Genomic DNA, 10,365 nt, shown 5'->3' on the forward strand with positions numbered 1-10,365 from the left:
CCCCATGCTCGTCCACCCCGACCACGACACACGTCCTGTCGCCGGCCAGTCCGGCCTCGTCGCCGTCCCTCGACCTCAGCGCGCCTCCCGCCACCGGCCACTCCGGCCTCGTCGGCGCCCCCCGACCCCAGCGCTCCTCCCGCCACCGGCCCTGGATCCATGCGCAGCCGACCCTGGATCCCCACGCGCCATCGGCCCTGGATCTCAACATGCCGCTGTCGGTCCTGGATCCCAACCTGCCGCCCCGACCGCTATCCTTGGATCCCACCACCACGCCGCCCGGCAGTGGACCTCTGCGCGCGTCGCGGCCACCACATCCTGCACACCACCGCCGACGCGGACCACCCGCACCAATCACCCCCAGTGTTGAGGTCAAACGGGCTGCACTCGACTTCCACCAACCACCATCGCCGACTTGGGCCCCACAACTGGCGTGACCCACCTACCCCGCTGCATTGCTCGACCTCCCTCACCTGGTCCTTCTCGACGCCCGCCTTCTAGCCGTGTCGCCGGTTCCCCCACCCTGTAGCTATCATTGACTTTCTTCCCACGGCAAATTTGAACTTCATCGTGTCGCTGGCTTCTTCCTCCAGATCTGAGCCTTTCTTCCTCCATGTTGCAGAGTGTTTCAAAATTCTAAGGTCCATGCCGAGGTCAGGAGGTGCCATCCCGTTGCTCGTCAACCTTCCTGGAGTCCGGCATCTCTTTGTGCTTTTGGTCGCTGTCATTTATGTCAATAGTGAGAGAGAGTAGAGTTTTTGTTGTACGCTTTACTGTCCTCGGTGTTGTTACTACATGCTCTGTGAAAAAAGCTCGCTTCCACTAGTAGGTTGCCGTTGTTGTACTGGAGCAAAAGGGAATTAACAATTAATATATAAGAATTTGTGTTTTGTTGTACTATCGCTACTTCTTGCGGCTTTGGTAAACAGAAGTTAAAATTTTGTTGAAATGTGTGCATCTTTTGCATTATACGAGAGTGAGAGATTGAGAAATATGAATGTGTATGTTAGTGCTCTATTGTGCTTGCTACTTTTACAACATCAGTCCTGCCATTCCTTTGTTTAATGAAAATATGAATGTGTATTTGCTGACTCAAACACAAAAATTCAAAGAAGTTCAATATAAAAGCCACTAGAAGTTCAAACACTAAAACTTCAGCAAAAATCATAAATTGAAAGATGCTTATCAAAACAAAGAGGTTCAAAAAAGGTACTTTGATTTTTATTGCAAAACATATTTTTCATGTTTCTAAAAAATCCAAGAAAGGTCAAATTAAATAACATAACATTTCAAAAAAGTTTATTAAATACGAAGTTTCCCCAATTCTAAAATAAATTTAAATTCACATTGAAGTTCATGTATAAAAAAGTTGAAGTTCGCATATAGTACAAAGGTGCATTTCTGAAAAAGATGTAAGAATAAATTTATATATTTTCTAAGAATAAAACCAAGAAGTCCAAATTTCAAAAATAGAGAAGTTCGCTGTTTATAAAAACTCACATTTTCTTGGTACTAAGAGAAAGAAAATGAAGAACTTCAAATCTTCACATTTCTAAAAAGCACACAAAAGAAGTTGAAAAAAAGCTAGAACGGTTTTGATGTCTATAAAAAACTCAGAATTTTTCCTTTACTAAAGTAAAATAGGGAGAAGTTCAAATTGACAACAGACGAAAGTTCACGTACTGCATGGTATGAGAAAAATATGAGTAAAAATGTGAAGTCCAATTTTTTGTTGCTAGAAGTTCAAGTGCACATATCAGGAAAGTTCAAAAAGTTCCTCCTGTTCAACAAGTTTCCTCAACGGAAGCTCAAATTAAAATAACAAAAAATAGTTTAGAAAAATTAATTAGAAAAATATTGTGGAGGGTGTCCAATATTTATGACAAAACTGAGATATTTTGATGCTAAAAGAAATAAACCAAGAAGTCCAAATTATATAAAAAAAGAGAAGTTCAATATTTATAAAAAAACACACTTTTCTTCGTTACTAAAGATTAAAATTAAAAAGGTTCAAATTAAAATAAAAGGAGTAGTTTGATGTTTACGGAAAACTCAATTTTTTCCATTTATAGGAAAAATAAAGGTACGAGTTTCAATTTTAGAAAAATGTTTGATACTTATTTGAAAACATTTTTTTCCTATGAATGAGACTAAGAAGTTCAATTTGAAATAACTGAGAAGTTAGAAGTATATAAAAAACTCAGATTTGTTGCAAGAAGTTCACGTGCACCTCCGTGCACGGTTCAGAATTTATATTGCGAGTCATTCGATCTCCAATTACATGTTTTAAAATGGCAAAAAATGATGTTCAACCTTCAATTCTGTGTAACTCAACGTATACACAAAAATGTGAGAGAAGTTCATTTTGAAAACAACGAGAAGTTCAAGTACGGCAAGGAATGAATTTCAGGTGAGAAATAAAAGTATAGAAAAATAAAAGCTTAAAAGGTTTGTTGACAGAAGTTCAAGTGCTCTATCCGGGAAAATTCAAAAATTCTTGCGAGAAAGGTTCATCTTGTATTTCCATCTTCAAAAACACAAAAAAGAATTATTTTTTTGTGTTTTAAAATAATTCTCTCAATCCACGAAGAAGTTCAGTTATTATTTGGGAGCGATTTGATTTCAAAAAGAAAACAAAATTTCAAATTATAAAAATGGAAAAAGTTCATGTACTACATGGTGTGTGTTTAATATGAGAAAAATGAATTAAAAGCTAAGGCCCAATTTTGTTGTTGTTATAAGTTCAAGTACTCGGTCGGAGAAAGTTAAAAAAGTTATTGTAAGAGAGGTTTGTACAAAAAGAATATCATTTGTGTAATACTGACGAATGGATGAGAAAATTACAAACGAAAAATACGTCACAAAAGTTCAACGTGAAAACAATAGGAAGTTCACCAACTACATTGAATGAATATCAGATGAAAAACTTTTAAAATCGTCGCGAGTATGAAAAAATGATCAACACGGGAAAGTTGCGTGTTTACAATAGCTTTCCATCGGGATATCATTTGCTCAATTTCGGTGAGTGGATGGAGAGCTACAAGAAGTGGATGGAGATCTACGAGCAAAAAAAACACGTGCAAAACAGAGTGAAGGTCAAGTAGAAATGCCGAGAAGTTCAGGTTCTTCACGCGGTGCATTTTCGAAGAATTTGTTTCGTGATACAGGCAGAACGAATGATCTCGTTGTTTTTGAAATTACTTAAAAACGGCTAGGAATCAGAGAAAACCATCAACATGAAAAAGTTTCACATTTTTCATAGCTTTTCAGTGGTATATTATTTGCCCCATTCCGATAAAGTTTGTAGAAATTACGGCAAAAATACGTTTTTAGCCATTTTCAAAACTGACATAAAACCGTAATGAATTAGGAGAAACAATATATACAAAAAAGTTTCGCATTTCTTCATGCTTTCCAACGCCATATCATTTGCTGCATTTGGACGTACGGTTAAAAATTAGCTTGAAAATATGAACTCGGTGGAACTTGTACCGTTTTCTAAATTACTTTTAAACCGTTCAAAATTAGAAAAACTTTTAACATGAAAAAGTAGCGCATTTTCATAAGCTTTCCAATGCCATATTATTTGCCTCAATTGGATTAGCTGTTTAGAAATGACATTGAAAATACGAACTCGGGTGTTCCGTTTGCGAAATTTTACGATTTTTCGAATTACTCTTTAACCGTAGGGAATTAGAGAAAACTTTCAACATGTGGAAGGAGCGGTTTTGCAGCAGCTTTCCAACTCCATATTATTTGCCTCATTCCGATAAATGGTTTAAAAATGCGATTGAAAATACGATTCACGTTTTTTGTACGAAGACAAAACGGTTTTCAAAACTGCTCTTAAACCACTTATATTTTGCCAAAAAATTAACTTGGGTCATATAGCAAGCCCCATTTAGACACCTTTTAGCTGAAGTTCAACCTAGCACACGGGGAAGGTCAGGCGTGTTACTCGGGAAGCTCATGTTGTGATCACGGGATCAGAATAATATTCTCATCACAACCTGAACTGCCTGAGTAACGCGCCTGAATATATATATATATATATATATATATATATATATATATATATATATATATATATATATATATATATATATATATATATATATACATAAACACTATTCTGATCATGGGATCAGAATAATATTCTGATCACAACCTGACCTGCCCCGCTGATAGTACGTTGAACTTCCTCTGTACTAGGTTGAACTTCCGCTAACATTGCCCAAACGGGACTTACGATATACCGTTGGAAAGTTATGGACACCAATATCATGACCCAACTTAAATTTTTGACAAAATATAAGTGGTTTAAGAGCAGTTTTGAAAACCGTTTTTCTTCACACACAAAACGTGAATCATATTTTCGATCGCATTTCTAACCCGTTTATCAGAATGAGGCATATAATATGGCGTTGGAAAGCTGCTGCAAAACCGCTCCTTCCACATGTTGAAAGTTTTCTCTAATTCCCTATGGTTAAAGAGTACTTTGAAAAAATGTAAAATTTCGTAAACCGAACAACTTAGTTCGTATTTTCGATGTCATTTCTAAACGGCTAATCCAATTGAGGCATATGATATGGCGTTGGAAAGCTTATGAAAATGCGCTACTTTTTCATCTTGAAAGTTTTTTTTCTAATTTTGAATGGTTTAAGAGTAATTTAGAAAATGGTCCAAGTCCTACTGAGTTCGTATTTTCGAGCTAATTTTTTAACCGTGCGTCCGAATGCAGCAAATAATATGGCGTTGGAAAGCTTGAGCAAATGCGAAACTTTTTGGTATATATTGTTTCTCCCAATTCTTTACGGTTTTAAGTCAGTTTTGAAAATAGCTAAAAACTTATTTTCGCCGTATTTTCTACAAACTTTATCGGAATGGGGCAGATAATATATCGTTGAAAAGCTACGAAAAATGCAAAACTTTTTCATGTTGATGGTTTTCTCCGATTCACAGCTGTTTTCAAGTAATTGCAAAAATGACAAGATCATTCGTTCCGCCTTTATCGCGAAACAGATTCTTCAAAAATGCACCGCGTGAAGAACGTGAACTTCTCGGCGCGTGTACCTGAACTTCACTCTGTTTTTTCATGTGCTTTTCTTGCTCGTAGCTCTTCATCCACTGCTCGTAGCTCTCCATCCACTCACTGGAATTGAGCAAGTGATATACCGATGGAAAGCTAGTGTAAACACACAACTTTCCCGTGTTGATCATTTTTTCATACTCGCGACGATTTTAAAAGGTTTTCATCTCAAATTCATTCACTATAGTAGTTGAACTTCGTTCTGTTTTCACGTTGAACTTCTATGACATATTTTCCTTTGTAATTTTCTCATCCATTTCGTTAGTGTTACACAAATGATACTCTTTTTGTACAAACCTCTCTCGCGATATACCGTTAGAAAGCTATGGACACCAATATCATGACCCAAGTTAATTTTTTGGTAAAATTTAAGCGGTTTAAGAGCAGTTTTGAAAACCGTTTTTTCTTCATACAAAAAACATGAATCGTATTTTCGATCGCATTTTAAAACCGTCTATCGGAATGGGGCAAATAATATGGCGTTGGAAAGTTGCTGCAAAACCGCTCCTTCCACATGTTGAAAGTTTTCTCTAATTCCCTATGACTAAAGAGTAATTTGGAAAACCGTAAAATTTCGCAAACCGAACAACTGAGTTCGTATTTTTGATGTCATTTCTAAACTGCTAATCTAATTGAAGCAAATGATATGGCGTTGGAAAGCTTATGAAAATGCGCTACTTTTTCATGTTGAAAGTTTTTTTTAATTTTGAGCGGTTTAAAAGTGATCTATAAAACGGTCTAAGTTGCACCGAGTTCGTATTTTTGAGCTTATTTTTTAACCGTACGTCCGAATGTAGCAAATGATATGGCGTTGAAAAGATTGAGGAAATGCGAAACTTTTTCTTATATATAGTTTCTCCAAATTCCTTACTGTTTTAAGTCAATGTTGAAAATGGCTAAAAACGTATTTTCCCCGTAATTTCTACAAACTTTATCGGAATGGGGCAAATAATATACCGTTGAAAAGCTAAGGAAAATGCGAAACTTTTTCATGTTGATGGTTTTCTTTGGTTCCTAGCCGTTTTCAAGTAATTTCGAAAATGAAGAGATCATTCGTTCTGCCTTTATCGCGAAACAAATTCTTCGAAAATGCATCGCGTGAAGAACCTGAACTTCTCGGCATATCTACTTGAACTTCACTCTGTTTTTCACATGCTTTTTTCCCCGTATCTCTCCATCCAGTCACCGGAATTGAGCAAATAATATGCTAGTGGAAAGCTGACGTAAACACACAACTTTTCCGTGTTGATCATTTTCTCATACTCGCGACGATTTTAAAAGTTTTTCATCTCAAATTCATTCACTATAGTAGTCGAACTTCCTGCTGTTTTCACGTTGAACTTCTGTGACATATTTTTCATTTGTAATTTTCTCATCTATTTCGTAAGTGTCACACAAATGATATTCGTTTTGTACAAACCTCTCTCACAATATTTTTTTAACTTTCTTCGACTGAGGACTAGAACTTATAACAACAAAAATTTTAGTCTTTGTTTGTTATTCCTTTTTAATACAAAATGCACATCGTGTAGTACATGAATTTCTAGTAGTTATCAATCTGAATTTCTCTCGGTTACGTGAGAATATCTGAATTTTAATCTGAATTTCTTAATCCCTTTTTATGAATTTTGAAGCGCTCTATTTTTAAAAGTTGAACTTCTTGTTATTTTATTCTTGAAGTTTTCTATAATCATCGAACTTCTCCGTCTTTTTAATATGGACTTCCTGGTTTTTTTCTTAATCTTTTTTATGAAATTTTGAAGCGCTCTATTTTTAAAAGTTGAACTTCTTGTTATTTCATTTTTGAAATTCTTGTTTGCATTCTTTAATATGAGGAAAATCTAAGTTTTCATAATCATCGAACTTCTCCATATTTTTAATTTGGACTTCGTGGTTTTATTTCTTTTAGTAACGGGAAAAATCCTGAACTTGCTGAGTTACACAACCTGAACTTTCCTATGTAGGAACCTGACCTTTGGGCTATCTTCACAACCGTGTCTCTCCGTGCGAATTATTCTGATCAGTCGTGTTCTATGTGATGTAAGTGTAAAATTTATTTTTGAAATTGAACTTCATACTTTTATTTTTCTCAAAAACAAAAAGAATTTGAGTTTTAAATGTTTTGAAGTTAATTTTGAAAATGTCCAAAAATGTTTTCTTGTCGTCATGTTTGCATAATTTATCAGAACCGGGCAAATGATACACCATTGGAAAGCTATCAAAAATGTGAAACCTTTTCATGTAGAGAGTTTTCTCTAATTTCAAGCCGTTCTGAAGAATTTTTTTTTAAATGGCAAGATCATTTGTGATGCCTTCATCGTGAAAGCAGAGTTTTCAAAAAATGCACTTCAAGAAGAAGTTGAACTTCTGGGCATGTCTGTTCGAACTTCTCCCTGTTTCCTTTCCGTAATGTGGACTTCTTTGTTTTATTCTTATGTACGCGAAAAGTCTGAGTTTCGTAATAATTTTTTAACCTATCCGTTTTTTCAAATTGAACTTCTTTATTAATGAGGAAAATTTGAGTTTTTTATATAGGTTGAACTACTTCGTTTTTCAGTTTGAATGTCTTGTTTTTATTCTCTAGTAATGAGAAAAAATCTGAATTTTTTATAAACATTAAATTGCTTCATTTTTCAATTTGTTCGTCTTGTTTTATTTTCCATTAATGGCAAAAATCCAAGTTTTGTAAGAAACAAAAAACATTGAACCATTCCCTTATTTTAATTTGACCTTCTAGGTTTATTTAGAAACGGGGATCATCCGATTCATAACTTCAAATTTAAAACAGGCAAAATCCCATTTTTAGAAAAGAGGGAGATCAGGGGACTTGAACGACCTGGATTCACCAATTTGAACTTCAAGAAAAATTGAAAAATAATTATTTACTCGATTTGTTGCAAACGAGGGATATCTGGACGTACATCAAGTCATTTTTTCATAAGCCAAGTACAGAAACAATGGATCAAGAAAAAAAAACATATTTTTAGTTATTCTCCCGGCTTGTTGCCATACCAACAAAGACATGTTGTATCTCTCATTTCTCACCACGCTGTAAACTAAAAAAACTGTAGAAAAACACACTTTTGGGGATGGTCGATGCTCCCTCAAGCTTGGGGAAATAACTACAGAGAACCAAAACCGATTCTTTTTATGTTGGCACTTTAGATGAACGAAACCACATGCTCCTTTTTTTTCATCAACTCATCTTTTTTTCTAGTTTTTTGGTGAAGTTCAATTTTTGGCCTGCTGATTTGTAGTAGCATAGTAGTGCAAGCATATTGCGGGGGCGCCGATGAGTGAAAGTATGAAATCAAAACTATGAGGCCCAAATCTCGTCAGAGCACCCGGGGGCGCTACATATGTGAACCTCCAGCGGCGGTGTAGTTGAACGACCCAGAGGTGGCATTGATGAACGTCATGCTGCAGCGGTGGCGCCGATGAAATAAACTTTTTTTACTCTCATATCACTGTTCAGAACACATCTAGAATCAAGGACGAATAAGAGGAACACACCACTAAAATATTCCATGCCCAGTGTCCAAGCGCATGAGCATTATGCACTTTACGAGATTATGCTTTTGTACTAACTAGCACAACCAGAGCAACTTTAATGCTTCAAGAAGAAAAGAGCAGCTTTACATAGTCAGCAACCTAGTTACCTGAACATCTGAAGAACAAAAACAAGGACGATGTAGAGTTAGATTTTTAGAGTGGCAAGTTCCTCCAAATTGCCAAACAAGAAGCACTTGTGAAGACAGATGGGTAGTCGCCTTAGTACAAACATGCAGAAGCGGTGGCATCACAACAAGCAAGGCAGTAGAGGGAGAGAACACCAAGAACGCCACACCATTGTCATCGATGCTGCCGCGGTTGCACCATTGCATTGCCTGAACTTCTCTGTCTCTGTCTTGCGTGCACGCTCGTATGAAGGTATTGCATTCTGCTTCTAGCTTGGCTTCTGTTAACACAGCATGTGGCTGTCGTGTGCACGCGAGCACCACACACGCTACGGTCGTGAACCGGACACAAGCACACATGCGCCGTTGGACTGCACAGGCTCACCGGGCGAACTTCATAGGCTGGATGGAGCTCCTTCTTCCTTCCAGCCAAGTCGCGCCCAGTGTCGGCGAGCAAGACCATGCCTCAGGCCAGCTCCGTTGGTCACCAACCAGCAGGATGATGCCACAGGTCAAAGACAAGCTATGTGTACGCGCCGCCGAACTGCAGCCTTCCCGGCTCGTGCGTGCCACTGAGCAACCTCGTTCATGGACCGAGGAGAAGCCATCGTTGACTGAAGGTCATCCACGAGGAGCAGGGGCGGAGTTGAACGACCTGATATATGGCGAAGTTGAACGGCCCAGGTGTGCAGTGCCGACTGTAGGTGGTGTGGATTGTTGTGGCGACGCTTGGCTAGCTGCAGGTCGAGATCCCTTGTTGCTGCAGGTCGACATCTCCTCCACCTGCAGGTAGTGCCCAATCTGCACATGGGCTGGTGGTCGCCGACGAGTGGAGCGTGGAGACGCCGCGCTCGGGGTTGGAGGGAACAGGAGGAGGCAGCCATCGACGCGCCATGCTCGTGGACGGAGTACCTAGCCGGAGCAACACCACCTCCCACGCACAACCCATCGGACTTGAGGCTTCGGTGAAGTTGAACTGAGCGGGATCCATGGCTCGGAGGCGGCACATGGGATCCACGGTTCGCGACGACACGCGGGATCCAGGACCGCAGCGGTTGCTCGGGTGGTGGTGTTGGGGAGCCGTGGTGACGATGAACGGAGGCGATGGGGATCAGTGGCGGCGGCGCCGGGCGGAGGCGATGGGGACTTGCGGCGGCGGCGGGTGGAGGTCCTGGGGAGGCACGACGGCCGTAGAAGGTAGAACGGTGGTGTCGGAAGGAGGCGGGGCGGCCTCGCGCCGGGTGGAGGCGGGGGCGGCGGCTCGCCGGAAGGAGAAGCGGGCGGCAGCGCCGGGAGTAATCGGGGTCGGCAACGGGGTGGTACTGGTGTCGGGGTGGAGGTGGTTGGGAGTCGGGACGGCGGCGCGCCGGGTGGAGGTGGTGCGGCGCCGGTGGCCCGAAGCCGGGCCGGCGCCCCGTCGGTGACTGCAGGGGAGATCAGGAGGAGGTTGGGGATCGGCGGAGATGACGAACGAGTGGGCGTGCAGTGGCCTTTTTCTTTTTTCTCCTCGGCGGGTTCCGGAGTTCGGGAACGTCTCCGACGCGCCCTACATAGAGTAATAGCTATTCTGATTTCAGTATCAGAATAGTCCTACTATTC

Source organism: Triticum dicoccoides, chromosome 6A (assembly GCF_002162155.2).
Source record: "Triticum dicoccoides isolate Atlit2015 ecotype Zavitan chromosome 6A, WEW_v2.0, whole genome shotgun sequence".
In the NCBI taxonomy this organism is placed as follows: domain Eukaryota; kingdom Viridiplantae; phylum Streptophyta; class Magnoliopsida; order Poales; family Poaceae; genus Triticum; species Triticum dicoccoides.